Source organism: Lagopus muta, chromosome 1 (genome assembly GCF_023343835.1).
Source record: "Lagopus muta isolate bLagMut1 chromosome 1, bLagMut1 primary, whole genome shotgun sequence".
Classification (NCBI taxonomy): Eukaryota; Metazoa; Chordata; class Aves; order Galliformes; family Phasianidae; genus Lagopus; species Lagopus muta.
In genome coordinates this window covers 183,290,997-183,317,192 of record NC_064433.1, presented here as the reverse complement: position 1 = coordinate 183,317,192, position 26,196 = coordinate 183,290,997, and the positions used below count along the sequence as shown (strand labels likewise).

The 26,196-nt window shown below is 43.0% G+C and overlaps 1 protein-coding gene across 2 annotated transcripts in view; it reads right to left on the bottom strand.

Moving 5' to 3' along the window:
* Positions 1–26,196, bottom strand: part of MAML2 (mastermind like transcriptional coactivator 2) — a 209,520-nt gene that overhangs the window by 68,852 nt on the left and 114,472 nt on the right. The window contains exon 1 of one of the 2 annotated variants that reach the window (XM_048937277.1): positions 15,974–16,091. The exons of the other annotated variant lie outside the window; for it this stretch is intronic. The gene's annotated coding sequence lies outside the window, so the exon portion shown is untranslated. Of the gene's footprint in view, positions 1–15,973; positions 16,092–26,196 lie in introns of those variants that run through there. 2 annotated transcript variants of the gene reach the window in all.

The following is a 26,196-nucleotide window of genomic DNA, read 5'->3' as shown; positions in this document are numbered from 1 at the left end:
TTGAACTAACTGCTGGCAGATGGGGGTGAGGTACGATGTGGCTTGCCCAGTGACCTAGACCAGTCAGCACCAAACCCTCCCTTGTCATGGGTTGGAGGACTCAAGGCTTTCACCTCGCATGGTCTCCTGAAACACTCACCAAAAAGAACACTTTCATTTTCTACAGAAAAAACAACAAGTGCTCGTTTATTACATCCCCACAAACCCACCCAGTGCAGCTCTCTGCATGCTGACAGCACCTTGGTCAGTAGGTGTTCCTCCTCTTAAATCAGAAATGAGACAGCAAGGCTGTAAACGTGCACTTTTCTAGCAATTGCATTTTTCAACTACTGACCACTTTTTCAGCAAAGCTCTTTTTTTTTCATCAAGCAAGTGTGCACTCTTCAGAGGGGAGAAAAAAAGAACTTGCCAGATTTCAAGCTCCATCTCTCCCAATTTGCAAACCAGGATTGATTTGGGTCAGTAAACCTACTACAAAAGTTCCTATACACATAACACAGGCACATTCCTCAGATCAGACGGGCCTGTGATTACACATCTCAAGCCACTCAAACTGTGTCATACTGAAAAGCTCTGTGATGGGAAATGTGTGACATGACAGTAACTGGGAGTGGAAGAACTCTCCATGCTCAGTTCCATCCCACAACAGGTGGGCTGGACTTTATGAACCATCAAAGAGAAACGCATTTCCTGGCAGCCTGTATCATTTAAGACCTTTTGCTAAGCAGGCTTTGGTGAGTCAGCATGCATTCATGCACTTACAGTGAGGGAGTGCTGGATGCATTGATTTTCTGAAGTTAAAACTGCATGGGCTGAATAGCCAAGTTGCTGGACAAACTGCTCAGTGACATTAACAGCCAAGGGTGAAGCTCTAGAGATGACTCGGTCTAAACAGCACAGTGTGACACCATCTCCTGTGCAGAAGGACAATTAATTTATTCTTAAAACTTATTTTGAGTCTCAAAAGAGACTTAAGCGACGCAGCCTCTTCTCCAGCGCTCCCCAACACCCAGCCAAATCAACAGGAATTCCACCGAGCTAGTAATTAGGGCTCATCAAAATCTGGTATCAAATCATTAAATTTTGGGGAAAAAAAACCCACAAAAGCAAACAGACTCATTAGTAGGATTTGTTCTGATAGGACAAAGGGAAATGGTTTCAAATTAAAAGAGAGAAGATTTAAATTAGATACAAGGCAGAAATTTTTTACATTAAGAGTGGTGAGGCACTGGCACAGGTTGCCCAGAGAGGTGGTGGATGCCCCAGCCTTGAAGACACTCAAGGTCCAGCTGAGCACCTGATGAAACTGTAGGTGTCTCTGTTCATTGCAGGGGAGATGGACTAGATGACCTTTAAGGGTCTCTTCCAACTCAATTCTATGATTCTACCCCCATCAGCTTTTGCTTCACCTTTCCTGAGGCTGAATTTGTTACTAAATGTGAAACAAGAGGACTTTTATGAAAATTGATTACTTTTTTTGCCTCAAATTTTTCCCTTCCCTTCCCTTCCCTTCCCTTCCCTTCCCTTCCCTTCCCTTCCCTTCCCTTCCCTTCCCTTCCCTTCCCTTCCCTTCCCTTCCCTTCCCTTCCCTTCCCTTCCCTTCCCTTCCCTTCCCTTCCCTTCCCCTTCCGCTTCCTCTTCCTCTTCCCCTTCCACTTCCCTTTCCTTCCACAAAATGGCCAAGAAAATAATTTTTCAGTAATAGCAAGAAATAATAAGGACTATCTGATTTCAGTTTCACTGAATGTCTTGTGTCTTTTCTTGGAATTCCTTTAGATTTTTTGTTTGTATCTTTTAATAACACTTGAGGAAGTCCTAAGTGTGTCATCCACAGCAGTACTGGGTTCCACATCTTGTAGGATGAGTAGGATAGAACCTATCCCTTCAACCTGTATGAGTATCTCCATGGTGCCTAGAGACCTCCAAAGGAATTCATTTCCAAGTCCAACAATCCTTGGCCTTGAACAGTGGTGCTAGCAACAACTCTAGCCATCATCTCACAATATTTACAATCAGATCCTGAAGACTGGACCAAAACACCAATGCAACTCATGCAAACCACAGAGCCAGTATTTAACTCTCCAGTAATCACTAATAAGTGAAGGTATAAGAGGAAAATCTCCCATCACTTTTGCTTTCCCATCTATCTAATTTCCCTGCCAAGGTCTGCAGCTTTCTTAGTTTCTATGGCAGAACAATGGGAAGGAAACCAAGGGGACTGCCATGCTTTGTTTATAAAGCAGGCAGCATGGCAGTGCTAGCAGCTGGTGGGGAGTCAAATCCACTTCAAAAAGTCCCTTTTGGACTTCCTAGAGTTTCTCACGATATGTTCTCGTTGTATTTATGGCGGCACAGTAAACAAAATCCTTTGTGTATCTGGAGAGGAATTGTAAAGAAATTGTAAGAAAAATACAGAAATATTCAAACATTGAAAGTTGCCAAAAAAATAAGAAGAGAAAGGAATTCAGTCCCAAGGGGGAAAACATGCAGAATGCTACTTCTCACTTATGCTGTGAAAGCACCTTTGCACTCCAGGCATTAAGCACGGCCTGAATCTCAGCTGTCCCCCAGCTGTCACAGCCCTCCTTGGCCACCACAGGTCCTGGTGCTGGGGTCACACACACACCTCACAGCCTCTTTCTGACCACAGACATGCTTTTCAAGACCAGGCAGAATGGTTTCCGATACTAAGAGGGCTGCTTTGAAAGTAATGTCTCCTATTTCATCATGTCGGTCTACTACATCAGAGATGGATGTTGGAGGTATGGTAGTAGAGGATGAGCCTTCCCACCAATATTCTGTTACATTTTGTTGCTGTGTGACAGATGACAGCTTAGGGGCAGTCTGACAATGGTATCTCACACGAAGTGTATGTGAAGCAAAGGTGTGGAATTGAATTCCTCCATGCAGAAATAGTTGCATCCATTGACATTCATTGATGCTTGCTGAGTGTTTGTGGAGACTAACCAGTGGTTGAGAGTGCAGAAAGGCAGTGAGTGGTTCATTTCAACAGTGGTCACTTCCTCTGGTAAAGGTTGTTCTGAGCACAACATGCAGGCTTTTGCTCATTGCTGGCTCATGGTGGTGGCTGAAAAATACTGTTTCACATCTGAGAATTTACTCTATCAAATAGTGTTACTGTACTCTTTGTATTGGTTGTAGTATCCATGGAAATAAATAGGATGCATTATTTTAGGAGCAAACTACATACATTTTTTATGCAGCTCCTGATACCACCTGGTGGCTCCAGCTGTTCCCTCTCTTCCCACATCCAGGGCAGTGAAACAGAGGAGCAGATTTGCTCTGATGTATAACTACTGTAGATTTTAGGAAGACCTCCTCAAGACCTCTTGATGGAGTCTTGAGGAGTACCTCTCCCCTGCCCCCTGCTCTGCCCTTCCTCTGCACAAGAAGCAAAGACAAGGGTATCTGTCTTTTGTTCTCATTTGCAATTTCCACCTGTCACAGCTGAAAATGCAAGCACAACAGTTGTCTTCTGAGAGATTTTAGCACTCCAAGCTCAGAAACTCCAACCTGCTGGGTGATGTTGATCTTGGAAGGAGCCCCAGCTTTTCCTGCAGAATGACAGAACTGCAGCTGTGGGCAGACTGTGCTATAGGGAGAAGTGCTGAGAGCTGGTGAGTCCCCATGGAGCCACACAGCATGATGGTGGGTCAAGGCAGCCCTGCAATGCTTGCACCAGTCTTGATGGCACAGGTTCAGCTGTACCTTCTTCTCCCTGTGCTCTCATTTTGTTAATCTGCTCCTAAAACCACCCCAACCACCAGGCACAAGGTATGTTGCCATTAGGGTTTTGCGCTGCGCTTCCTGAAATTCCCACCTTCCATTGCTGTCTTTCTGAACATCCCAACCCTGGGTGATCCTTAAACAAAATCACCACTGTCATAATAATGATGATGGTGAGTTAGCACAAGCTTTTCTCTCTGCTCACTGTAACGAGTGTCACTAAAACTGAATTTATAGCAACAAATAAGGATGTTCCTTGGCTGACAAGTATCCACTTAATTCTCATTAAGTGGCGAACAAGACTGGAATAGTAATCAGTATGTAAGAAATGCCACAGTTTACCTTCACTTATGGAAAAGTTACATATCTTGCCAACTGAACATACCAACCTAAATATGCATCCACATTACTCAGTGCACTGCCTGGAAATATAACATCAGGGCTTTGGTCCAAGTTGCTGAAGCACGATAATTATATTTTTAATGCAGATTTTACATCTGATGGATTATAAAATATCATGTCTAGCCACAGTGTTTTAGAAGAATAGGAACACAGAGAAACAATAGCATTTTAACTAGGTCAAGATTTCTAATCAGAATATAGCAGTTGTTACTGTGTGCAAAACAAAAAGGCATGAAAGATCTTATCCTGCAAGCTGTGTATTTGTCATTTGGACAAGATTCCCTTTTCTTTTCTTTTCTTTTCTTTTCTTTTCTTTTCTTTTCTTTTCTTTTCTTTTCTTTTCTTTTCTTTTCTTTTCTTTTCTTTTCTTTTCTTTTCTTTTCTTTTCTTTTCTTTTCTTTTCTTTTCTTTTCTTTTCTTTTCTTTTCTTTTCTCCTCTCCTCTCCTCTCCTCTCCTCTCCTCTCCTCTCCTCTCCTCTCCTCTCCTCTCCTCTCCTCTCCTCTCCTCTCCTCTCCTCTCCTCTCCTCTCCTCTCCTCTCCTCTCCTCTCCTCTCCTCCCAGGAATAAATTAACAATTACTTTGTATGAAATCTACAGAACTTTATGTCAACATTTATTACCACGAAATGTGGAAGAAAGCTTAATGCAAACTGAGCTTTGGGAAATGCGACTGCTTAACTGATCCTATCCTGATGATAAGGAAATATCAAATGCATTATAAATGTTGACAGAATGATCAGGCATATAAAAGAGGTCATCCAATACCACATTCCACGTTGTTTACCAGTTTCATAAGTCAGCTTAAAGTATTAAAAATACATACTGTCTTGCACAGGAAGCTCCTAATCCTTAAAAATGTGGTGGCTGTTATTTGATTTGCCTTTTAGAGATCAATATCACAGCACCTAAGGCAAGATTGCTGGGAGCAGTCTGGTCCTAGTTTTCTGCCCAGCATCCCATCTGAACTGGCTGTGCAAAGGCTTTGTTGTTTCATTAAAAGCACAGAACCATGCCCACACATGTCTTTTTATTACCTAAGCATCTATCTCCCCTGCAACATTCTGCTTCAACAGCTCAACCAAAGAAAGAGGACAACAGCCATTCAGCTAGTCTTGGAAAATAAGGAATTATTGAGATTGTTTTGCTCTTCTTGCAAATCAGTGCAGCAAAAGGGACAGTCGTGCCAACTGTTTCCCCTTGAGGTCTTCTGTGGGTCTTCTACAGTTCACAGGAGACACACTCATCACTTATCAATAAGTAAAAAAAGATCCCCTCAGTCTATGACCCAGTTGTGCTTCCAGAGTTGAACTCCACCATCTGCAACAACGAGGGCCTACTTGAATGAGAAATGCCTTCCAACACTACCTCAACTAAGACTCCTAAGGAACAACTGCAAAAAAGGCTTCTTGAGAGGAGGAAGGAGTTCTGACCCTGTGCCAGGAACTTGAGCGGAGAAGTGAAATTTAGGACCAAATCCAGGCCAGTGGTAAAAGAATGTATCGATCAAAGATGCTGCACTCCCCTCGTGGCTCGGTTTGACCTGTTAGCCTCTGCCTCCTGTCTCTCCCCAGTACATGCATTTACCCCAGCAAGAAACACAGAAAGTAACAAGAGTACTTAATAGGCACTTCCAAAACCTTCAGCTTAAACCTGCAGTGTCAGGACAGGCCATGTGTACTCCGTCAGTAGTTTTACCTGTGTAAGTAGCATAGGCAAACATGTTACAGGAATTTGGAGGCAATTAGCAAGATTTAAAAGCTTAGAAGATATTCCTATGAAAAATAGGAAAGTTTTTGTAACAGTCCAAGGACTAACTACAGATCAAGAGGGTATTTAGCAAAATTGAATTGAAGTAAATTAAACCCTAATGGAATGATAAACAGCATGTAAAGGACACAATGTTTGTTCAGAAAAGAAAAGGCAATGACTTAAGAAAGGTGATAATGAAATATTTAGGAGATGTGAAATGTTAAACATCAAGGTTCCAATCGATTTATGGTTCACAGAGACTGGCTGGAGTTTCAAGAAGCAGAGGAGGAAGAGACATGGGGGTGAAGAGCAGTGGCTGTATTTGCAGACTGTTGTGATGATCATGAATTTTTCCCTGAAATACTATGACTTGTCAATTGTCAGTACTGATGAGATGCTGCAAGAGGTTAGAAAAGTCCTGTCTGGTTATGCTTTACAGCTCTTCCAATATTTCAGAAGTCTGGAAGAAAACTAAAGGCTGAAGTTATTTGAACAGTACCTAAGTATTTGTTACCAAATGTACTCCTGAATCCTGAATTTTAGTCTGAAAGCACACTAGAGTGACAGAACGAGAATGGATAAAAAAATAGTTAAAAAATAGAGACAACAGGAGATCATCAGTTGATTAGAGGAACCCCAAATGCCTTACTCTCTTGGACTTGCACAGATCGTCATGCTGTTGCTTTTTCATTGTTTTGCCTTTTGCTGTAGCATCTTGATGATACTTTCTGAGAATCACAGAATCACAGAATCACAGAATCACCCGGGTTGGAAGGGACCCCAAGGATCATGTAGTTCCAACCCCCCTGCCTAGCAGGGCCACCAAACATACACATTCAGATCAGGTTGCCCAGGACCCCGTCCAACCTGGCCTTAAACACGTCCAAGGACGGGGCATCCACAACCTCCCTGGGCAGCCCGTTCCAGGGCCTAACCACTCTCCTAGTAAAGAACTTCCTCCTAACATCCAACCTAAATCTTCCCTCCTTCAACTTAAAACCATTTCCCCTAGTCCTGCTGTTGTCAGCCCTTTTGAAGAGAAATCTGAAGGAATTCATAAACCAAGAAAATGTCCAGAGAAGGTGAAGAGAAAGATTTGGAAACACTCAACCACCCAGCAAGGAATGCCTCAGGAGCTGGAAAAGGTCAGTGCAGACAGAGGGGCCCAGAAGTCAGGGATAAAAAAAAGGCACCTAAAAGCTAAAAAAAACCCCAAGCCTTTCAGGTACTGCAAAGCTTACAATACGATGCTTTAAAGGAATGTGAGAAAAGACAGGAGGAGTACAGATGAGGAGTGAGAAATGTTTGCACAAATAGACAAGTCAAATGCACAGAGGTGTCTCTGAAGAAAGTGAAAATAAGCTTTCTGGCTTTTTTCTTTTTGCCTCAGATTTGCAAACAGAACATTGTATAGCACAGAGCATCTAGCAAAAGCTTGGCTTGTGCAAAAAGATTTAATTTAGAAAAAGTAAGGGCCCTTAATCTCTGTAGAAAGGAATAAAGCTCAGGACAACATAACAGCCTAAGCCAACAACATAACAGGCCTAAGCCCAAGGGCTTTTTATGTGGACTGTGGACAATACTAGATTTTTTACAAAGGAGATGACATTGCAATAGGGTTTGTGTGTCTCAAGAGCTATCAATTCTGCACCAGATACCATCACTGTACAGTTTAAAATGTAGCACCGAGCAGCATTCCTCTGATCGTTGGAGAAGCAGAAAAAGTATGTGAAGAACAAATCTGCTTACAGGGAAGGATAAAAGAAGGAAAGAGAACATGAGAGCCGTGCCTTGGCCTGTCTGGAGGAGATGGTCTCAGTGGTGGTGCCCTGAGGAGAGCTTCAAGTTTGCACACCGCAGCCTTTCAGCTCCTTCGTCCTGCCCATCCAAGGCAAATCCCTGCAGCTGAGCATGCACGGTGGTTTGTGGCTCTCAGCAGCAATGCCATTGACTGAGCCCCTCAGTGCGATCCCCTGCTGTGCAGGCTCTCTGAGGAGCCTTGGAGCAGCACACAGCTATCCTGATGACAGCCTTCTTCCAGGGACCGTTGGCTTAGGCTCATCACTGACTGCGATGCCCCGCAGCTGATGAAGGTGGTCCTGGTTGTTCTAGGCAAGAGCCCATCCCTGCCAGCTACATATGACATCTCCCATGGAGGTTAATCATGAAAGGACACCAAAATACTGACTGGTATTTCTGACCACTCTGATAGATAGCTTTCAGTGAGTGGGACGAAGTGGATTCATTACAGTTAATGCTTCCTATATGCCTTATTCCCTCCGTGAATCAATCATTTATTGTGTGAGTTCATGCAAACAGAAACAGCACTGAAAAATGAGCAGCTCTAGGCCTCTCAGAGACAACACACATTCTAAAAGTCCTCTTTTTTTCTACAGCAGCCTTGCGCCTGTTTCTAGAATAAATGGTTATCCCTGGCTTTGTAACATTAAAATTAGAAAAACTCTGATGAACAAAGGTACCACAACCATCAATAAAGCAGTGTTCCTTTGGCTACACTGTGAAAATGACTCCAAGCATTCCTTGACTATCACAGAGATTTGCTATTGCATTGCTTTTGTATCCTGCAGATCCAGGATGCACCAAGTGTGGGTAGAAGCAAAAGCTGCTCTGCCAACTTGGGCAAGGGAGCCCAGACATCTGGAGCAAGGCCTCACCAAGTCATAGAAATCCTGCATGCCATATAGCTCCATAGCTGGGTCTCTTAAATTCTATCTCTATAGGTCACTAACATGGTAGGCTTCATTTGCTACTTATCCATTTACCATGTTGATCACAGAAAACAGTTCCTTAAAAGACCTTTAGGATCATAGAGTGACACAGATGTGAAGGGGCTTCTGGATCACACAGTCCTGGCCATGCTGAAAGCAGAGCTACCTTCTGGACCTTGCCCAGGCAAATGTTGAATACCCACGATGATGAAGACTCCATAACTTCTACAGGCCTCATTCCAGTGTATGGCGGCTCCTATTTTTTCCTTATATGTAGCCAATTTCTTGTTCATTGCCTCTCATTCTTTTGTTCTTCATCTCTCAGAGAAATCAGTAAGTTGTCTGGTAGAATATAACTGGGAAACTTCGAATATAGCATGAGTGGAGCAAATGTATAAATGTGATTGTCTCCAGATCACACAAATTGAGAAGGAGGAGATGAAAACTATATAAATGACAATGCACTTGAGAAATGCCAATCTCTGTTTTTATGAAGATTGCAGGCCAGAGGCCAGTCACTAGTAGGGCTCCCCAGGGCTCAATATGAGGGCTAGCTCTCTTCAAACTTTTTATGAATGACCTGGACAGAGGAGTCAAATGCATTCTCAGTAATTTTGCAGAGGATACCAAACTGGGAGGAGCTGCTGAATCCCTAAGGGGTAGAGAGGCCTTACAGAGAAATCTCGGCAAATTAAGGGGCTGGGTGATCACAAGCCACATAAAGTTGAAGAGCAAGTGTCACATTCTGCACCAAGAATAAGACAACGTTAGATACAGGGAACTGGGGGATGAGAGGCTGCAGAGCAGACTGAGGGGAGGCATCATGGAAGCTGCAGCTCCTCACAGGGAGTGGAGGGGCAACGCTGAGCTCTGCTCTCTGTGACAGTGACAGGGCTCTGAAGCAATATGGTGGGGTTGAAGCTGATCTCAGGGAGCATCTGGACAACGCTCCCAGACATTGGGTTAGGATTTTGAGTGGTCCTGTATAGAGATACCAAGAGAGGAGGTAGATGCCTCATCCCTGTATATGTTCAAGGTCAGGCTGAACCTGATCTAGCTGTAGGTGTCCGTATTCATCGCAGAGGAGTTGGACTAGACGACCTTTAAAGGTCCCTTCCAACTCAATGAATTTATGGTTGCATGAAACATGAGACCTGTTTTCCAGCTAAATTCCAAAATTCATCAGTGCATACTCAGAAACTCTGACAATCTATTTAGGTGTCAAAATATGGAACCCAACATACCTTAGAAAATACTGGACTGGATAAAATATTCGATATTTTAATAACTAACGTGAAACCTTTCACCTTTAGAGCACGAATTAACGGTGAATAGAAATAATCACATCCAAAAAGATGCGGAGTAAACTGCTGTGTAAGATATCTCAGATGGCATACTGGTTCCTAGAGGACAAAAGACCACATAATTCTTGGTACTAATCAGTTCCTTTCACCCTTCATAAGTTCCCCTTTCTGTCAAAAGCCTTAGCTAAGAAACTCTGAGTCAAAAGTGCTCAGAGGGAACTCAGCAACTTCACACTCAGAAACACTGATCAAATAGTCAATTATTGATGTACTTCAATGAAACTTTGCTTGCTTATTAGAATAGACTTATTTGGTAAATACATTATTTATTCTCCTGTAATTATTAGGAATAAATAGTATAATTAGTATGTAAGTAGGAACAAGTATTTGTAACCTATTAAAATATTTGAAAAAATCCAAGGAGATTTCTATTCAGAAAAAAAAAAAAAAATCATATTTTGTTTGCATGTACACTTCTCTTTATGCTGGTCTGTATGAAGCTCTGCTTGGGACATGGACCAGATGTGAGCAGTCTCCAGGGCAGCTGCTGTTCCGATGGGTACAGATGAATTAAGTCTTTTGGTCATTGACCCCTTTTGCAAGGACTTTAAAAAAGAAAAAAAAGAGGTAGGAGAGGTAGGTTTTGTCTCCTTCCTCAAGTGGAATTCAAATTTCAGGGACCCCATGTATGCTAATATTTGTCTGCACAAATGTCCTCAATGCTTAAGTGACCCAAATTTTCTGCTGCTGCAAACAGATGCACAGGGCTGACCTGTAGCAGTGTTTTACAACGAACCAGCCCTGAAGCCTGAAATCTGGATTATGAACCAGCATTTACTGGAAGTGTGGATTGCAGCAGGAACTTTTGTTGGATGCCTATTGCAACAGACGCCTTGCTTCTTTTTAAAGCGCCTCTAGTGTGGCAGGCTTTTGCTAAGAGAACACAATGGAGCTGGCAGGAAAGCAGGAGCTCTTCACCATCTCGGAAGAGCAGAACACCCCAAAAAGCAGTCCGTAAGGATACCGCCCTGCTAGGTGGCTGGCACAGTGAATTAACGAGGGTTGACTTTTCCCTCCATTTTCAAAGATAGTAAGTAACAAAATCTGGCAGGCTGAAAAGCCCCTGCTCCAAGGAGAGAGACAAAGAGGCAGGGCTGAAATTCATCATGTCAGTTTAAAAAGGCAGAGTTTTGCATTTACACAATATGCCCATTCTTGTTCTCCTTGACTCATGGAAAAATATTGAACATCGGACAAGAATGTAGGAATGCGTCTGGTGTCTGATCTCCACAAAAATCTCAATGCAGTTTGCATTCACATAAGAAATAAAGAGCAGCTGCCCAGGCTCCCTTGATGTGTTGAGAAAATAACAGTAGCGATAACAATATCACTATAATAATAGCAGTAATATAATTTTTAAAGCCTGATGTGTCAGTAATACAAATAAAGGACAAACCTAGGCTCTCCAAGCCCTTAACACAGCTTGGAACAGCCTGTCAGACCACTGGCCTCTCACAGGCACCACAGACTTCTCCCTACTGAATGCATCCGGAGCCACGGTCTGTTTTCCCGGATAGCAGAGGTTAAAGCTTTTTTACTGCTTTTTTGCCTTCAGATGCCATAATTGTTGCAGTGCCTATATTACCATCTATGGCAGACAGCCTGTGTGTCTGCCAACTGTCAGGCAGCCTATTCATCTCCTCCAGTTGCCTTTTGCCTACTTTCTGCAGCAGAAGAATTTCCCTCCACTTGATTTCATGGAATTCTGTTCCTGACAACATTTCTACTGCTCGTTTTTAAACACAGCCTTGCTTCGAGCCTGGGGTGCATGGGAATCTGTGTCCCCAAAAAGCAGGAGTTCTCTGGAAAGGAGCTGAAAGCTTGTGGGATGACAGGAATCGGGAGACAGTAAATCACTGGGGGAGCATGAAAAGAGGATGACAGCTATGGCCAACCCGTGGCTCCTATGTGCAGGCTGTAAGCTATTGTCCTGGCTCTGGACAGCATCACATAAATGGCAGCATGGGGCTAGAGGCTGCTGGATAATCCCTTGCTGTGGGCAGAGGAAGAAGCAAAGGAACGGAATCACCACGGCCTGCACTGATGGGCTACTTAGAGATCCCCAAATACACCCTCCTCATTTCTGTCCCACAGCAGAGAAGTGGTACTTGGCTACTTATCCTCTGCTTAAACCCCACTCTTCCTTCCCCAGTTCTTCTCATTTGCCCAAGGCATATGGTTTGTGCCTGTCATGTGAACTTTCACCATTCCTGATCTGGGTGTTCCTGGAAATCCCCCCAAGCACCCACAACCATCTTTAGGCCCGAGTGTATCTGTAGGCCATCCAATACTATAATACTCAAGGTCAGACTGGACAGGGCTCTGAGCACCCTGATCTAGCTGTGGGTATCTTTGTTCATTGCAGGGAGTTGCTCCAAATGACCTTTAAGGGTCCTTTCCGACTCAAATCATTCTATGATTCTGTGATTCTATTCTACCATTTTTTCAAAGCCTGCTTAGCAAGTAAGACTGTGGAGGAAGACAGGATGGGCAGGGTCTCATGCTATACAGTCCAGATCCTACAGTCACAGCCCTGTTCTATACCATCCGTTTCCTATACTAAATTTACTTCTACTTAAGAGCCTCTGAAATCAAGAGGCAATTTGCTTTTTGCTCCCCAGCACAGCGTTGGTCTGAAAAACTGCAGAACTGCCTATTTTCTGACCCACAACATGACCTGGTGACACACAGGAGGTGGAGGGAGGGTCAACAACTCTTCCAGACCTCATGGCAGGGATAAGATACATCATTCAGTTCCATGGGGCTTGTCAGATTGGCATGCTTATTTTACTTCTTCCTAGGTCAGCTCCAGCTCATAGCCTCCTTTCCTAGGCTGAGGAGCATCTTGAAACTTCACTTTAAACTCTAAATCAACAGGATCAGTCTCACAGCCAACAATTACCTGAATCATGTGTTGTTCCCTCTCCCATCACTGTCTTAATAAATCATCTACAGAAAAGAAACAGCATCTTAAAAAACCTCCCTCACATATGCCAGCTACAAAGCCCATAGTCAAAGGCGCCTGTTTACAAACTCTGCAGCCCCTCTCCCCTCTCCCTGATAAGCCCAAACCTGGAGCTCCTGAAATCAACAGCATGACCGTTGTAGACATCAGTGTGTCTTGGATCAGGCCCCAGCTACTCCACAGAAGAGATGGGCTTTGCAGCCCATCCAGATGGTTAACAGCTTTAGTATACAACCGCTGCCTTATTAAATCTACAGCAAATTAAATGAACGCTTAAGATACTCAACTGAAAGTGTTATTGACTGAGGTAATTAAACTGAAATACCCAATTAACCACACCAGAATAGGAAATGAATATATCACGGGTGCACCTCTCTGTAGTGTCTGAGCCAATCAGATGTTGTCTACACCTTAATCAGCACTGAAATAAATGTTAAAGGCTGCTGCTGATAATTTAGAGATGTGTTTATGTAGCACATACATATACATGTGCATATATGTGAACATATGTATATATAAACAGACACATACTGATATTTAAGTCTTCTGTCTGGGCTTTTAGTCTTATGCTGGCAGAGCCATAGTTTTAATTCCAGGTCAGCCATCATCTTCCAAGATAAACTCACACATTATTAAAACATCTAAATCAGAAGGATTACAAATGTCCTGCAGTGGATTTTTTTCTTTATTAAGAACATTTACATGAAGGTGTCTGCAGTTTCAAAGCCACTTCAGACTGAGGCCAAAGTGAATGTTTGGCAACAAAACAAGAGCGAGCCTTTTTTTTCTCTCTGTTTAGCCTGTACTGTCTGACTACAGTCACCCCAAAGCAAAAGTTTACTTTTAATTAAGACATCTAAGCGTTCAAATTCATAGTCTCTCTCTCTCTGTTTTTTCAATAAAGAGTGAAAAATGTATCCCATCTAAAATGATACACTTTGACCAAGTGTTGATGAGTTGCAGGGATAAATCTTCACTCCTTTACTTTAGGCTCTGTGGAAGGTGCTCAAGTGACCATAGTGGTAGAGGTATCCAGACATGAAGTGGTCTCCTTGCAAATGCAGGAGAGGACTTGGATATGGCCACCAATGTGCTCAAGGTTCTTGTTTTGGTCTTTGTTGGGAGGGGAATTTGCTCTCCACAAACCATGAAACTGCAGCCTTGTAATAGTAGCACTCAGAATGGCAAAAGGCCAAATTGGGTTACATTCATTCAGCCCTACTGAGTTATTTGGGTAGTAATAAAAGGAGTTATTTTTAACTACTTCATATCCCAGCCTCACAGACAATAACCAGATAGTGCCTATGAGACTGCAAGCTTTGATCCTCACCTCAGGATCCCATAGATCCCAAGAAAACACAGATGTGAAAGAATGGAATACATCTCCCAAATAACAGTATTGGGGTTTTGAGCAGACAGCACATTTTCTTCAGCTTCCTTAGCTATCCCAGTCACACTGGTGTTATTGTTGGCATTGTCATAGCTTACCCTGGCATGGTAAGCAGCACCCATTTCTGCCTGGCACCCAGCTCTCATGACAATCTCTATTGGCTTCAGTGTGTTGCAGGTGGATTTCCTTAACCAAGCTAAACCCTGGGTCCTCGTGGGATTGTGTTCAGAGGGCATGAAAGCAATATTCAGAGGGTTTGCTACCCAGACTGTGGAGCTGGGAGGACAGGCTGCCCAGAGAGGTTGATGAGATATTCAAGACCCATCTGGACACCTACCTCTGTGACCCGCTGTAGAAAACTTGCTTTTAGCAGGAGGTCCCTTTCAATCCCTAGGATTCTGTGATTCCATGACCCTACCAGAGCTCTGCAGCATTTGGCAGAGGCTGTGCTGGTAGCATTTCTGTAGGTCTCTTTGCTTTGATTGTGTCTCCATTTTGACCACTTCCATGTGCTTTCTGGACCAAACTGATCTCTTATGTTTCTCTCCTCGTAAGTGGAATTGCAGCCCCCATGGCCCTCTGCCACTGTTTATGCTGGCAGAGATCAGTGGACACTGGCAGGCAAAGTTGGATTCACTGTGAGAGAGCAGTAAAGGAAGAAAGGGCACACTGTGGCCCTCGGTGCTCTCCTTGCAGTTCAGGATGCTGGGCTGGAGGCAGGTTTGGAAACACTTAAATCTTTGTAAAGTATCAGTTCCTTCTTGATGGAAGATACCCAGCTGACCACAGGAGCACAGCCCCCTGAAGTATTCTGTTCATCTGACAACACTTCTGGATGCGTTGTTCTGCCCATACTACCTTATGAAGCAGAGGTTGGATGGCCTTCTCAATGCTGTGTACAAAGCATGTGCTGGAACAGAAATGTCTCAGGCTTCAAAATGCTCCGACAAGTTCTAGCTGCTGGCAAGGCTTTTGCCAGCCCTTCTTTGTTCTACTGCAGAGATAGGCAGGAGGAACGAGGCCCCCATTGGCCAAGGTAGCCCACTTTCATGCCTTCAGATGGCCAATTAAACCAGCTCTTCACTGAAGTCAGTACTCCTATAGGGCCCTGAGGCTGGATCTTGCTACACCACAGCCTACAAGAAGAACCTGGGCCCGAGTGCTTGGCAGCTCTTCAAAATGGCTCTAAGTTATAAAGAACAAATTGTAAGTTCTCATGTAATGTCCCTGGCAGAATCTAAAGTTGTAAAAGAAAGGCCCGTGCACATCATCCCCGCTCAGGAACTGTGCAGTGTTATTTTCTGACCCCAGTGCACTCTGACATACCACAGAACTGAGCAGGTTGAACCTCACTCTCAGACCGAACGACAAATCCCAACGCCAGCTACTCGCTTTCTCTCCTGTTTCTTTCCGCCGCTGCCTAACACAAAGCAACGTCTCACTCTGCTCACCTAGATCTAACAGAATGACATCCAGCTTAGAAACCACTTCAAGTACAACAGGGAAATCACAGTCGAGAGCAGACAGTGCACTCCAATCCCCATTTACCTGCTCGGCACCGCAGCCCTGAGCTGCCTACCAGCCCCTGCCCGTCTGCAGGGCTGTGGGAGTGATTTGTTTACATACCGGAGGAAAAAAGTCATGTCAGGAAAATTCTGCAAACAGCTTCACTCCATTTTACTTTTGCATTTTTTTTCCAGCTTTTAGTAGTGCCGAGTTGAAAGGAAGCACAGCTCCTCCTGGGCCTGAATTCTCCTCTGCTGGTGGATTATTTATTAAACGGCAATGGTAGGCTGAAGCTGTTTTCACTTAAGAACAGTTCGTTCAAAGCCTAATGGAGAAGAAGAGTTACCATAGTTACCTATGCAAGCCCCCGGCATGGCACAGTTGCTTCTAGAACCTGAGTGTTTAGGTCAACTTGCAAGTTGTTCAGACAGCTCAGCGATTTGCTATCTCATGCACGAGAATCGCAGTTATCGAGTCAGAAGAAGGAGCGCAAGCAGCAGGCAGGGCTGTTCCCCAGCCGTGCTTTTGCTGGTCCTGGAAGCCTGTGGGGTTCACACCAGCTGGAAGTTCTGAGGGGGTATCTGGACAGCTGGGGAGGAGTATAGAGTAAGAACACATTTAGATCTTGGCACCGCTTTTGCCTGTCCAATCCAGCCCATCATTAACAGCTTCTGTACAGCACTGTTCTTCCTCTAGGAGCTGTAAAAATGAACAAAACCTTTGTTCAACCTAAACTTCCTTTCCTTGTCGGCCGTTCCTGCAGACTTTCCATCCTAGTGGTCCTATTGTTTCACTTGGAAATGTCAGAGAGCTTCACAGCATGCCCGTTTTATAAGGAATATATTCCATTTTAGGAGGCCAAAATCGTACACTGCGTTGTTCCATAATTAATTTACTTTAAAGTTGCTTGGGCTCAGTATGGCTTGTCTGAAATGGCCTTCCTTCTTTCTTTTTTTATTTTCTTTTTCTTTTCTAGGCCCCACATCTGCATTTAGACTGGTAGCTGCTACAAGCATTAGCTTTGCACCTGAGCAAACAGGATTGCTGAGGACAAGACGAACTCTTTTGTGCAGGCTGATTTGGACACTGGGCATTCCAACGAATGGGCATTTTGCTTTTGAACATCCATTACTGGAAGCAGCAAAACAGAGTAAATGCCCTGATTGTATCATCAGTTAAGTGGGTCATTCCTACAAAGGGGACTGGAAAATTGGCGTTACTACTCTGTTTTCTTCATTTTTCCTTGCTGTAGTGTTGGAAGCAGCAGAAGGGAGAAGGATGTGCGTGGAGACTTAATTCTCATGAGAACTGGGGAATTTAGGCAATCCACAAACTGCCAGTCTTGCATCCCCACAGAGCCTAGATTTCCATACTCCTCTGTCCACTTCTCTCAGCAGCTTTTCATCATGTCTTCAGGACTAAGCACGTCCCCACCAACCGGGATAATTGTAATTTAATTAGGAAATAGACGATGGAAGCACAAAGAAAAGTGTCCACATGCATTGGTCACTTCTATCATTAACAGCTTAAGTTTTTCAAGACCACATTGCTGTTTTCAAGACCCTCTTGCTGAGGGACTGTAATATGGGATGGATAACACTGCTGATTCAGGACCAGAGACTCAGAAGGATTTAGGCCCCTAAATCCTACTCAAAACCAGGGGGGATTAAGTGTCAAAGCTCAGCAGCTGTCTAAACTCCTCTGGAAGATCTGAGGCTGAGTTATAAGGTGTCCACTCAAGCACTCCTGCTTGCCTCCACTTGCCTTTCTGACCATATGGCTGACATGTTTTTTGGAAGATAGGATTTGTGAACATAGTGAAATTCAAATACAAGGCAGTAAAAGGGAACAGGGAACACAGAGGAAAAAAAAAAAGAAAAAAAAAAAGATTAAGCAAGAAATCAAGGGTGTAAGGATATTATGGCAAGGGAGAAAGGCTAGTGGAGGAAAAGATGATGATGAGAAAGTTGGACAAGGAAGGAAAGGAATAATTTAAAGGACATGGGAAAAGAAGGAAATGACCTACCTAATAGAATGAGGAAGATGAGAATGATGATGACAATGCATAATTTAGTCTGAGACATATTAGAAACAGAAAACATTGAAGGAAGAGATCTGCAACAAGATCCTCAAGAACTGAAAAAGAAAGTTAAGAGCGAATGAATGAAGGAATAAAGCATGGGAGGCCCTGAAACGTTGTACCACTATATTGTGGAGATCTTCAGTGCCTTCAGATTTTAAGGGACAGCTTACTGTGAAGTGCTGTCATTTGTGAACCTCTGCAGGGTGCTCCTACATTGTCATCCACTCTTACATATGACCTTTACATCAAAATAGCATGTTCCCATGTCTGTGATTAGCACAGGGAGAATACCCAGAAATAAGCATGGAAGCTCACCATGCTATTTCAGCCTTGGTTGCTGAGGGTGTCTGCCCTCCACAGCATTGTAGTGGCAATGCACTGCACCAGGCTGCCCAGGGAGGTGGTGGGATCACCATCCGTGGAGGCATTTAGAAATGTGGAGATGTGGCAGTGAGGGCCATGGTTAGTGGGCAAGTGGGGATGGGCTGATGGATGGTCCAGATGATCTTAGGCGATCTTCTCCAACCTCAACGATTCTACCACGTCCCTCCTCACCCTGACAACACTGAGATAATCCCAATCAAATCTGACAGACCAGCAGAAGTCTCACAGAAAAAAAAGCTCTTACATTGTTGGAAAATTAGCAGCTGGGAAGAGGAGGTGCAGACAAAGGAGATGCTTGTTGAACCCAGCCATGTTTGTTGAGCAGAAACTGGCACTGTGACAAAATGACCCAGCTGGCATCTGACATCTTCTACCTGGTGAGGATGTTAATGGATGCAGGAGGAGCTGGATGGTTCTTGTCTGGTAGGAAGAGGGGATATCAAGAGGCAAAGGATTCAAATCTGTAAGAAACCCAGCTTCTTTTTCTGTTTCTTTACCGTCTCCATTTTCAGAAGTAAATTGCCCTTGGTGATTTGAGCCATAAAAGCTTTTGAGTCATCTTCACTATTTAGCTGTGAAAGATGAGACGGTTCAGTTCAAATCACTCATCTGAAGGCACGCTAAATAATTAACAATATCTGGTCTGCAGTGCTATTTACCATCCCACAGGGCCGCTGGTCGTATGACCTTACAGCAGGCTGACTTTATGAAGAGTACTCCGGAGGAGAATCTGGCTTGGCCACAGGCTTGCACACTGACAAAGCTTCTTAAGATAAGGAACTGTAATTCAATATTAGGCTAATCAATACATGTGGTTCCACAGGTAGTTTGTGCTGGTTCTATTGGGCCTCAAATAAATTGAGTGACTTAAACAATGGGCAGAACTGCAGAGGAAAGAAAGGGAATGTAGCATACGTCAATGCCAAAGCCTGAATGCATTCATACGATGTAGTAAACTAAGGTCACTGCCTTTGTTAAGAAAATCTTGGCAAATTACATCTGCTGCAGAGGTCAGGCAATTATGTTCACAAGGAAACACAAACTTGCATGTTATTTAACGTTTCCAGCCTCTGTAGAACAGTCCTACGTCAGTTTAAATATACAACATCCCCGATGAGTAATAGATACTGCTGAACACGCGGCTTTCTTACAAGCTCAGTTCTAACAGTGGTAGAAACATTTATGGCAAAGTTGTGCTTTCACTAAGAGCGACCTCTTTGAAGTGGAAAAATGTTGAAACGACTCAAAATCTACTTCTTTACTTCTTTCCAAGTTTTCTATTCTGTGCTAGCTTTTATTTCACTTTGTTTTGAGTTCATCATTTCATTCCGGAGTTGCCAGTGCTCTCAGCACAGGTCAGCTCTCTGCTCTCTGACTGGCCAAGCGTTCTTCATCACGGAATCTGTCACATAGCAAAAAGATAAACTAGCAGATAATCACTAAATGTTATGGGTTGGCAACAGAAGCATACTAAAATGTCAGATCAGTCAGAATCTTGCAAAACTAAACACTTTTCCAGGAAAAAAGAAGTCTGTATTTTTCTACTTTTATCTCGATTTAGCTGAATTGCTAACTATATTGTGCAGCTTTTGGCTGAGAACGATTTTGGCATGAGAAGGATAGACGGTGGCAAATACAGCACCCATTTTTAAAAAGATTGTACGGAAAATGCTTATAGCAAGCACAATATCTATATTAAAAAACCTGAATAGCTTTAGGTGACACCTGCACAAGCAGGATATATTGGAGAAGCCGAGCTCAGCTTTTGCGAAAGAGAATTGTACTTCACAATTCTAATACAATTTTCTGGAGGAGAAACCACGAATAAGAACAAGGGAAATTCAGTTGACACAGCTTAGCTGGAAAGCTTGTGCCCAAGGGCGCTCAGCAAGGTGACCTGTTGGAGGTGCTTAATAAAGTGAGCTGCTGTGGGGTAGGAGGGAAGGTCTTCACCTTGCATTGGTTAAATGGGAGGGTGGAATGGTAAGTAGAAATTTTCAGTTTTCACGGGGAGACTTCCAGTGACTGGGCGATAGAAGAGCAGATGGAATTCTATGTAGACAAAGTGACAGAACACGGGAGCAGGCTGTCCATAGAGGCTGTGGAGTCTCCTTCTCTGGAGATATTCAGGACCTGCCTGGACATTTCAACCTGAGACCTGCTGTTGGGAATCTGCTTCAGCAGAAGGTTGGACCAGATGATCTAAAGAGATCCCTTCCAACCCCTATGGTTCTGTGATTCTGTGAATTATGAAATTCAACATATGGGAAACAATCCTTACTCTGTCTAAAGTAATGGGCTTTAAACTCAAATTTACCTCTTGGGAATGAGATCCTAAGGTCAGAGCTATAATGACCATCTCAGTGATGAGAAGTGCAAGCGCTCAGACAAGCCAGATGCCAGCAAAGGAACAGAGAGCAAAGCAAAGACGCATCACACTGCTGCTGTTTAAATTATTCATGCCTCAAAAAAATCCCCACCAAAACACACACACACACAAAAAAAACAAACCCCAAACTAAACAACATATTAGAATGAAAAATATAAAGAAAAGGACAAAAAGGACAGCCAAAGAAAAAGCAATACACACACACAACACATAAACCACCAGGTTCCATAAAAACATCAGTTTAAAGACTAAGTTTTTCAGCTAAGGAAAAGAAAGATTGAGGGGGAATATGGGGTAAGTGTATACAATGTGTTGTGTGAAGAAGTTAAACAGCAATCAATGAATCTTCCAACTCAAGAGTTGGAGGGCATCATGTAAAATGAACACACAAGAAGGAAAAAGCAAACAAGGAGATCCTTTTTGAAGCACAGCTATGGGGTTATTTTAAGCAAGGTGTCATGCATGCTAGAAGTTTAAACAAATTCAGAAAGCAACCAAATGAATTCATTGAAGGAAAATCCATTCAGATTATTAAATGCAAAGACACCATTTATTGATGCTTAGCCAGAGATAGATGGAAGCTGAGAGAGAATCCTGGGAAAATCTAATGTACGCTTACCTGATAATTATGTTTTTCCCTAATGACCACTGTGAGTGACAAGATACAGAACCAAAGAACCCTTTGTTCGTAGCTGGCCCACACTTGTTTCTAAATTGTTTTCTAAATTTTTGAGTACTCTGAAATTTTAAGTCACCACATTTTTATCTGTGTACAAAAAGAAAAATTTCCTTTTGGTTAGCTTTGTTCATTTCCAGCAGCTCTCAGTTCGGCAGTAAAGATTTGGAATGTACATTGGGAAGAAACACAACAAATTTTTTAGTTTCTCATGTCTTCTAGCCTGCAAATGCTATTTAATATATATCCACAAAAGAGCCAGAAAAACTGAGCTTTCACATTGTGGAGACCATTGGATGTTAGTGAAATATAACAGCTTTAATGAAGGGATCTGTTCTTGATGACATCTCAGTGGATATTTACAATTCCTTGAACAAGTCTGGTTTACTGAGTAAGTAGCATTCCTTCATTTCATAAAATCATAGTCTCTGATGAAGACAATGAGAGATATGTGTCCCCCATCTGGAACACAAAAGACATGCAACTGGTTCCATACGCCAAAGGAAGGCCTCATGTGCCTACTTTTGGATACCACCACGTAAAACACCTAACTTCAGAAATGTCCCAAGACAGGCACAGAATCTAAATTTAGGTTCACCTCAGCACAAACACATTCTCAAACTGTTTACAAGTAAGCTCCCAGACTCTCCTCCCGCCATCAAGCCCAAATTAACTTGTCACAGTGTTGAAACAAACTACTAAAAACCATAAGCACTGGTCTGTTATGAGTGTCTGCACAGATCTCAGGCTGAGTTAACAGTGGTGCAGTATCCATGTTTTAGAGATCAGCTCAGCCGCATCCTTCAAAATAAGATGGAATGCCATTTCCCCTGGGTGAAATCCATTGACACTGATGGATTTGTTGTTACTAGAAATCCCAGTGGGGCTGAGATTTTACTTCCAGCACTGCAGTTTTGAGAGCAGCAAATGATTTAGTTGTAATTGTGTAATCCTGAAATGGAAGAAGGGAATGGGTGATCTAAGAGCAGGTTTGTCATTCCCAGCCTCTAAACACTGACAGGTTAAAGCCTTCATTTAAACTCGAAGCATAGGTGAAAATAGATATTGCTGTTGTGTGATAAAAATAAGCATGTAGCTTGACCTCTTCAGCTGCAACACGATAATCTCCTACCCTTCCTATCATGCCAATGGGCTGCAGTACTCCATCGGTGCTGGCCAGGACAATATGTTGGCTGACAATGATCACAATTCTGCCCATCACTCAGTCTGACTTCTCTACCTTTCTGGCTTGGCCCTTCTAGCCCCTGCCCTCCCATGACAAGAGAGACCCAGGCCTTGGATTTTTCTCCTCCCAGCTCCTCTGCTCGCCTGTTTTCATCCTTCGTGCCCTCTGTTTTTCCTGATAAAGCTAGCAATGCCGCACTTGTTTTGTTCTCTGCTGCTGCCGAGAGCTCTATTTTTAATCACAATTAATGTGGGGGACAAAACAAAGCCTAACTTATCGCCTGCCCACATTGTTTGTAAAGGGGCTGTTTTGTCTGAGGCATGCCTCTGGCCAGGCAGCTTCTCAACCTCCTCTGGAGTCAAGCAATACTCAGTGCTCATGAAACTCCTGCCAACAAAAACTACATTTTGGGTTTACTTATATACTGTGTTTTTTATCTTTTGGGGCCTTCAACATGTTTACTGCTCCTCTGTTCCCTGCAGCTTTCAACACCAGGATCCTCACGCTCCCCATGAAGGTGCTTGGCACAGTGTGGATGGCCGCTGGGGACATGGTCTGTTTGTCACCTCTGAGACCATCCTGGACCTTTGGGAAAGAGTCCATTGTGAATAAAGATGCCTTACAGAGACCTTGGCAGAACTCTGCAGTTCCTCTGCTGACCATGGATTATTTTGCCCACCTTGACCACTGTAGACTTCCAGTAGGTGATCACAAGGATGCTGATGGATCATGACAGCACCCTAAATTAATAGCTCCTGCTAGTTAGAGCCCACTTCCTCTGAATGTATGAAATGGTTTGCCTGTGGTGAACGGCCTTCAGAGTCCTTCAGAGTTCACCACATGGGCAGACAACTTTGGTGCGGCATCACCTGAGTGGGCAGTTGCTGCATACCCTGTGGTGACCTCAAGAGAATAACATTGTTTTCTTTGGATCATTTTTAGGATTAATTCCTAAACTACTTGTTTACCTAATTTAAAGGAACTGGTTACATTCCAGTTTTGCACACAAAGAAGTAATAAAACCATCTTAATTTCAAAAAACATTTGCTTATCAAATGCATTTTTCATAGACAAGATATTTGTTGAGCATTAATGTATCAAAGAAGTTGTTTGTGCCTATGCCAACAGCCAGTTTTCCCTGAAGAACTTAATCTATTTCAAATATTTTGAACCCCCACTTTCTGCTTCACTTGGTAAATAATTTCATTTTTCTTCCAAAAGCAAATCTTCTTTCATCAGATAGCAATTCATATTATTGCAACCTCTTGGAACAGAGGAATGCTACTGACAGAATGAATACTTAGCCGCAGAAGTCATTTTGTTTTTTAGTTATTTTGCTGCAGTAAAATGCTAAATTTGCACATTTTTAACTAGCATATGTGTAGGTGCACTTTTTGCTTAAGCTGTCAAGCCAGGTTATGTTCTCTGGGCATGCTTAACTAGTCCTCCGGGTTATTTTTTCTCACTTGCTTTTAATACACCAAAAGGAATTTGACTGAAGGTCAGATTTAGCAAACTTCCATGTGTGACACTGAGGTACGTGGGTTATTGGGCATGTTAGTGGTGTGATGGTTTGATGGTTGGACTAGATGATCTTAGTGTTCTTTTCCAATCTTAATGATTCTGTGACTGTATGAGTCTATGTACTTGACTTTCTGTACATTCAGGCGACCTCATGTACATTAGTAGCACATTCTAAAGGCATGTGAAAAATGTGCACTGGAAACTTCATTAAACTCAGTTTGTGCACGACACTAAATTAGGAGAAGCTGTTGACTCCCTCAGGGGTAGAGCTGCCTTGCAGAGAGATCTTGACAGACTGGAGGGCTGTACTGAGTCTAACAAGAGCAAGTGCCAGATTCTGAACATGGGATGGGGAAACCCTGGATATACATATAGACTAAGAGATGAGAAGGTGGACAGCAGCCCTGTAGAAAGGGAACTGGAGGTTCTGGGGCTCCTCAGGGCAGTGGGCACGGCCCTGAGCTTTTAGAGTTCAGGGAACATTTGGACAACACTCTCAGACATGGGGTTTGAATGTTGGGTGATCCTGTGTGGAGCCAGGAGTTGGACTCGATGATCCTTGTGGGTCCTTTCCAACTCGGGATATTCTATGATTCTATGAAGATATATATGATGATGCCATATTATTAACTACTTGCAGCTGCACTATTAAGAAATAACATTGTCAGCCCCAGAAAGACTGAGGTTGGTTACTAAAAAGGTTAGGGACTAAGCTGTCTACTTAGTTTGAGTTTGTGTTTTATTTGAGCAAATGAAGTGAATAACCATGTGTGCAAATGATCAGACATGCTGATTTGTGTGTGATTACTCAAGTCAAATGTTTAATTTGCATAACTGAATGCAAATTAGGTACAGAACTGCAGGCTAATGTGAAGCATGCCATTTGGCGCCTGACAGTTTTAAAAATCAGGCTCCAAACTAAATGAGATCAGTGGAATTCAGCACAGCAGATATGTATTATTTGATTCTGCTTATAATTATTTGCCAATAAGGGAGGATGACATGTAAACAAGCAGCAAAACTACAAGTCTGCTTCATTTTCTGTTTCTCCAAGGGAAAATGCTATTCTGAGCTTCCAGTATATTCCTTCTCCCTTTATATTTCATATAAAAATCTCTGACAAAGAAAAGCTTATGACTTTACAAGGATATGTGAAGGCTCCCTCGGAAGAGCTGTTTTGTTGTTTTTTTGGAAGTAGAAGTTTTCCGCTGTACGTGGTCTTCAAGTTATTTTTAGCTTTGTTTGTTTACAGTCTGGAATGACATATTCAATGTGATTTGATGTTTCCTAGTATTCTTGATCCACTCTTTTCCAAGGGAAGCAGTGGAAAGTCTTCGGCGTAGTAAACTGAATGCAAGACCTCGTACGAGGAAAATATTTGTAGAGAACAATCTGACACGGACTGAGAGCTGAACTAGATGATCTAATGGGCATTACAAATGATTCATAATAGCAAAGTGGTAAAATGGCAATTCTAATACTATTTACGAATGCAGCAAGTTGGGGTTTTTTTGTTTACTGAAATTCTGACTGACTGAAACATACAAGAAAGTTCACTAACTGCACAGGATGCCCCTTTGTGATGGCTATAGGTTGGCTATAAACCCGAACATCTCATAGGTCAGGCTTGGGATCAGATAAATAGCCAGGAGGCCGAAGTGTGGCTGAAGAAATCTTTAACTGCAGCCAATGTATTTGCCATCTTATATTTGCTGTCTTACATTTGAAGATGTAGTCCACTAGAGACTGTCCCTGAGCATGGAACGACTGCTTGTTTACAGGGGGAATGCTGAAAGAAAGGTACCCAAAGCTCTTACAATCAAGGAGGCAAAAGATACAGAGTTAAAAAACAGAAGAGACCTACCAGCCCCAAATAACGAGATTTTGCATGCCCAGTTCATGATTTATTAGGGACAGAGGCTGGCAGCGCTCCGGAACTGACTCATGAACATTCTGCTTTCTCGATCAAGGGAAATAGCAGCAGAGGGAAATGTCAGAGATGCCTTTCATTTGTCCTCTCTTCTGCATGTAGAGTCCACAGAAGTCCCACAGTGTTATGCATGGGATCACCCCATGGGAGATATCACACATGGATGGAGGA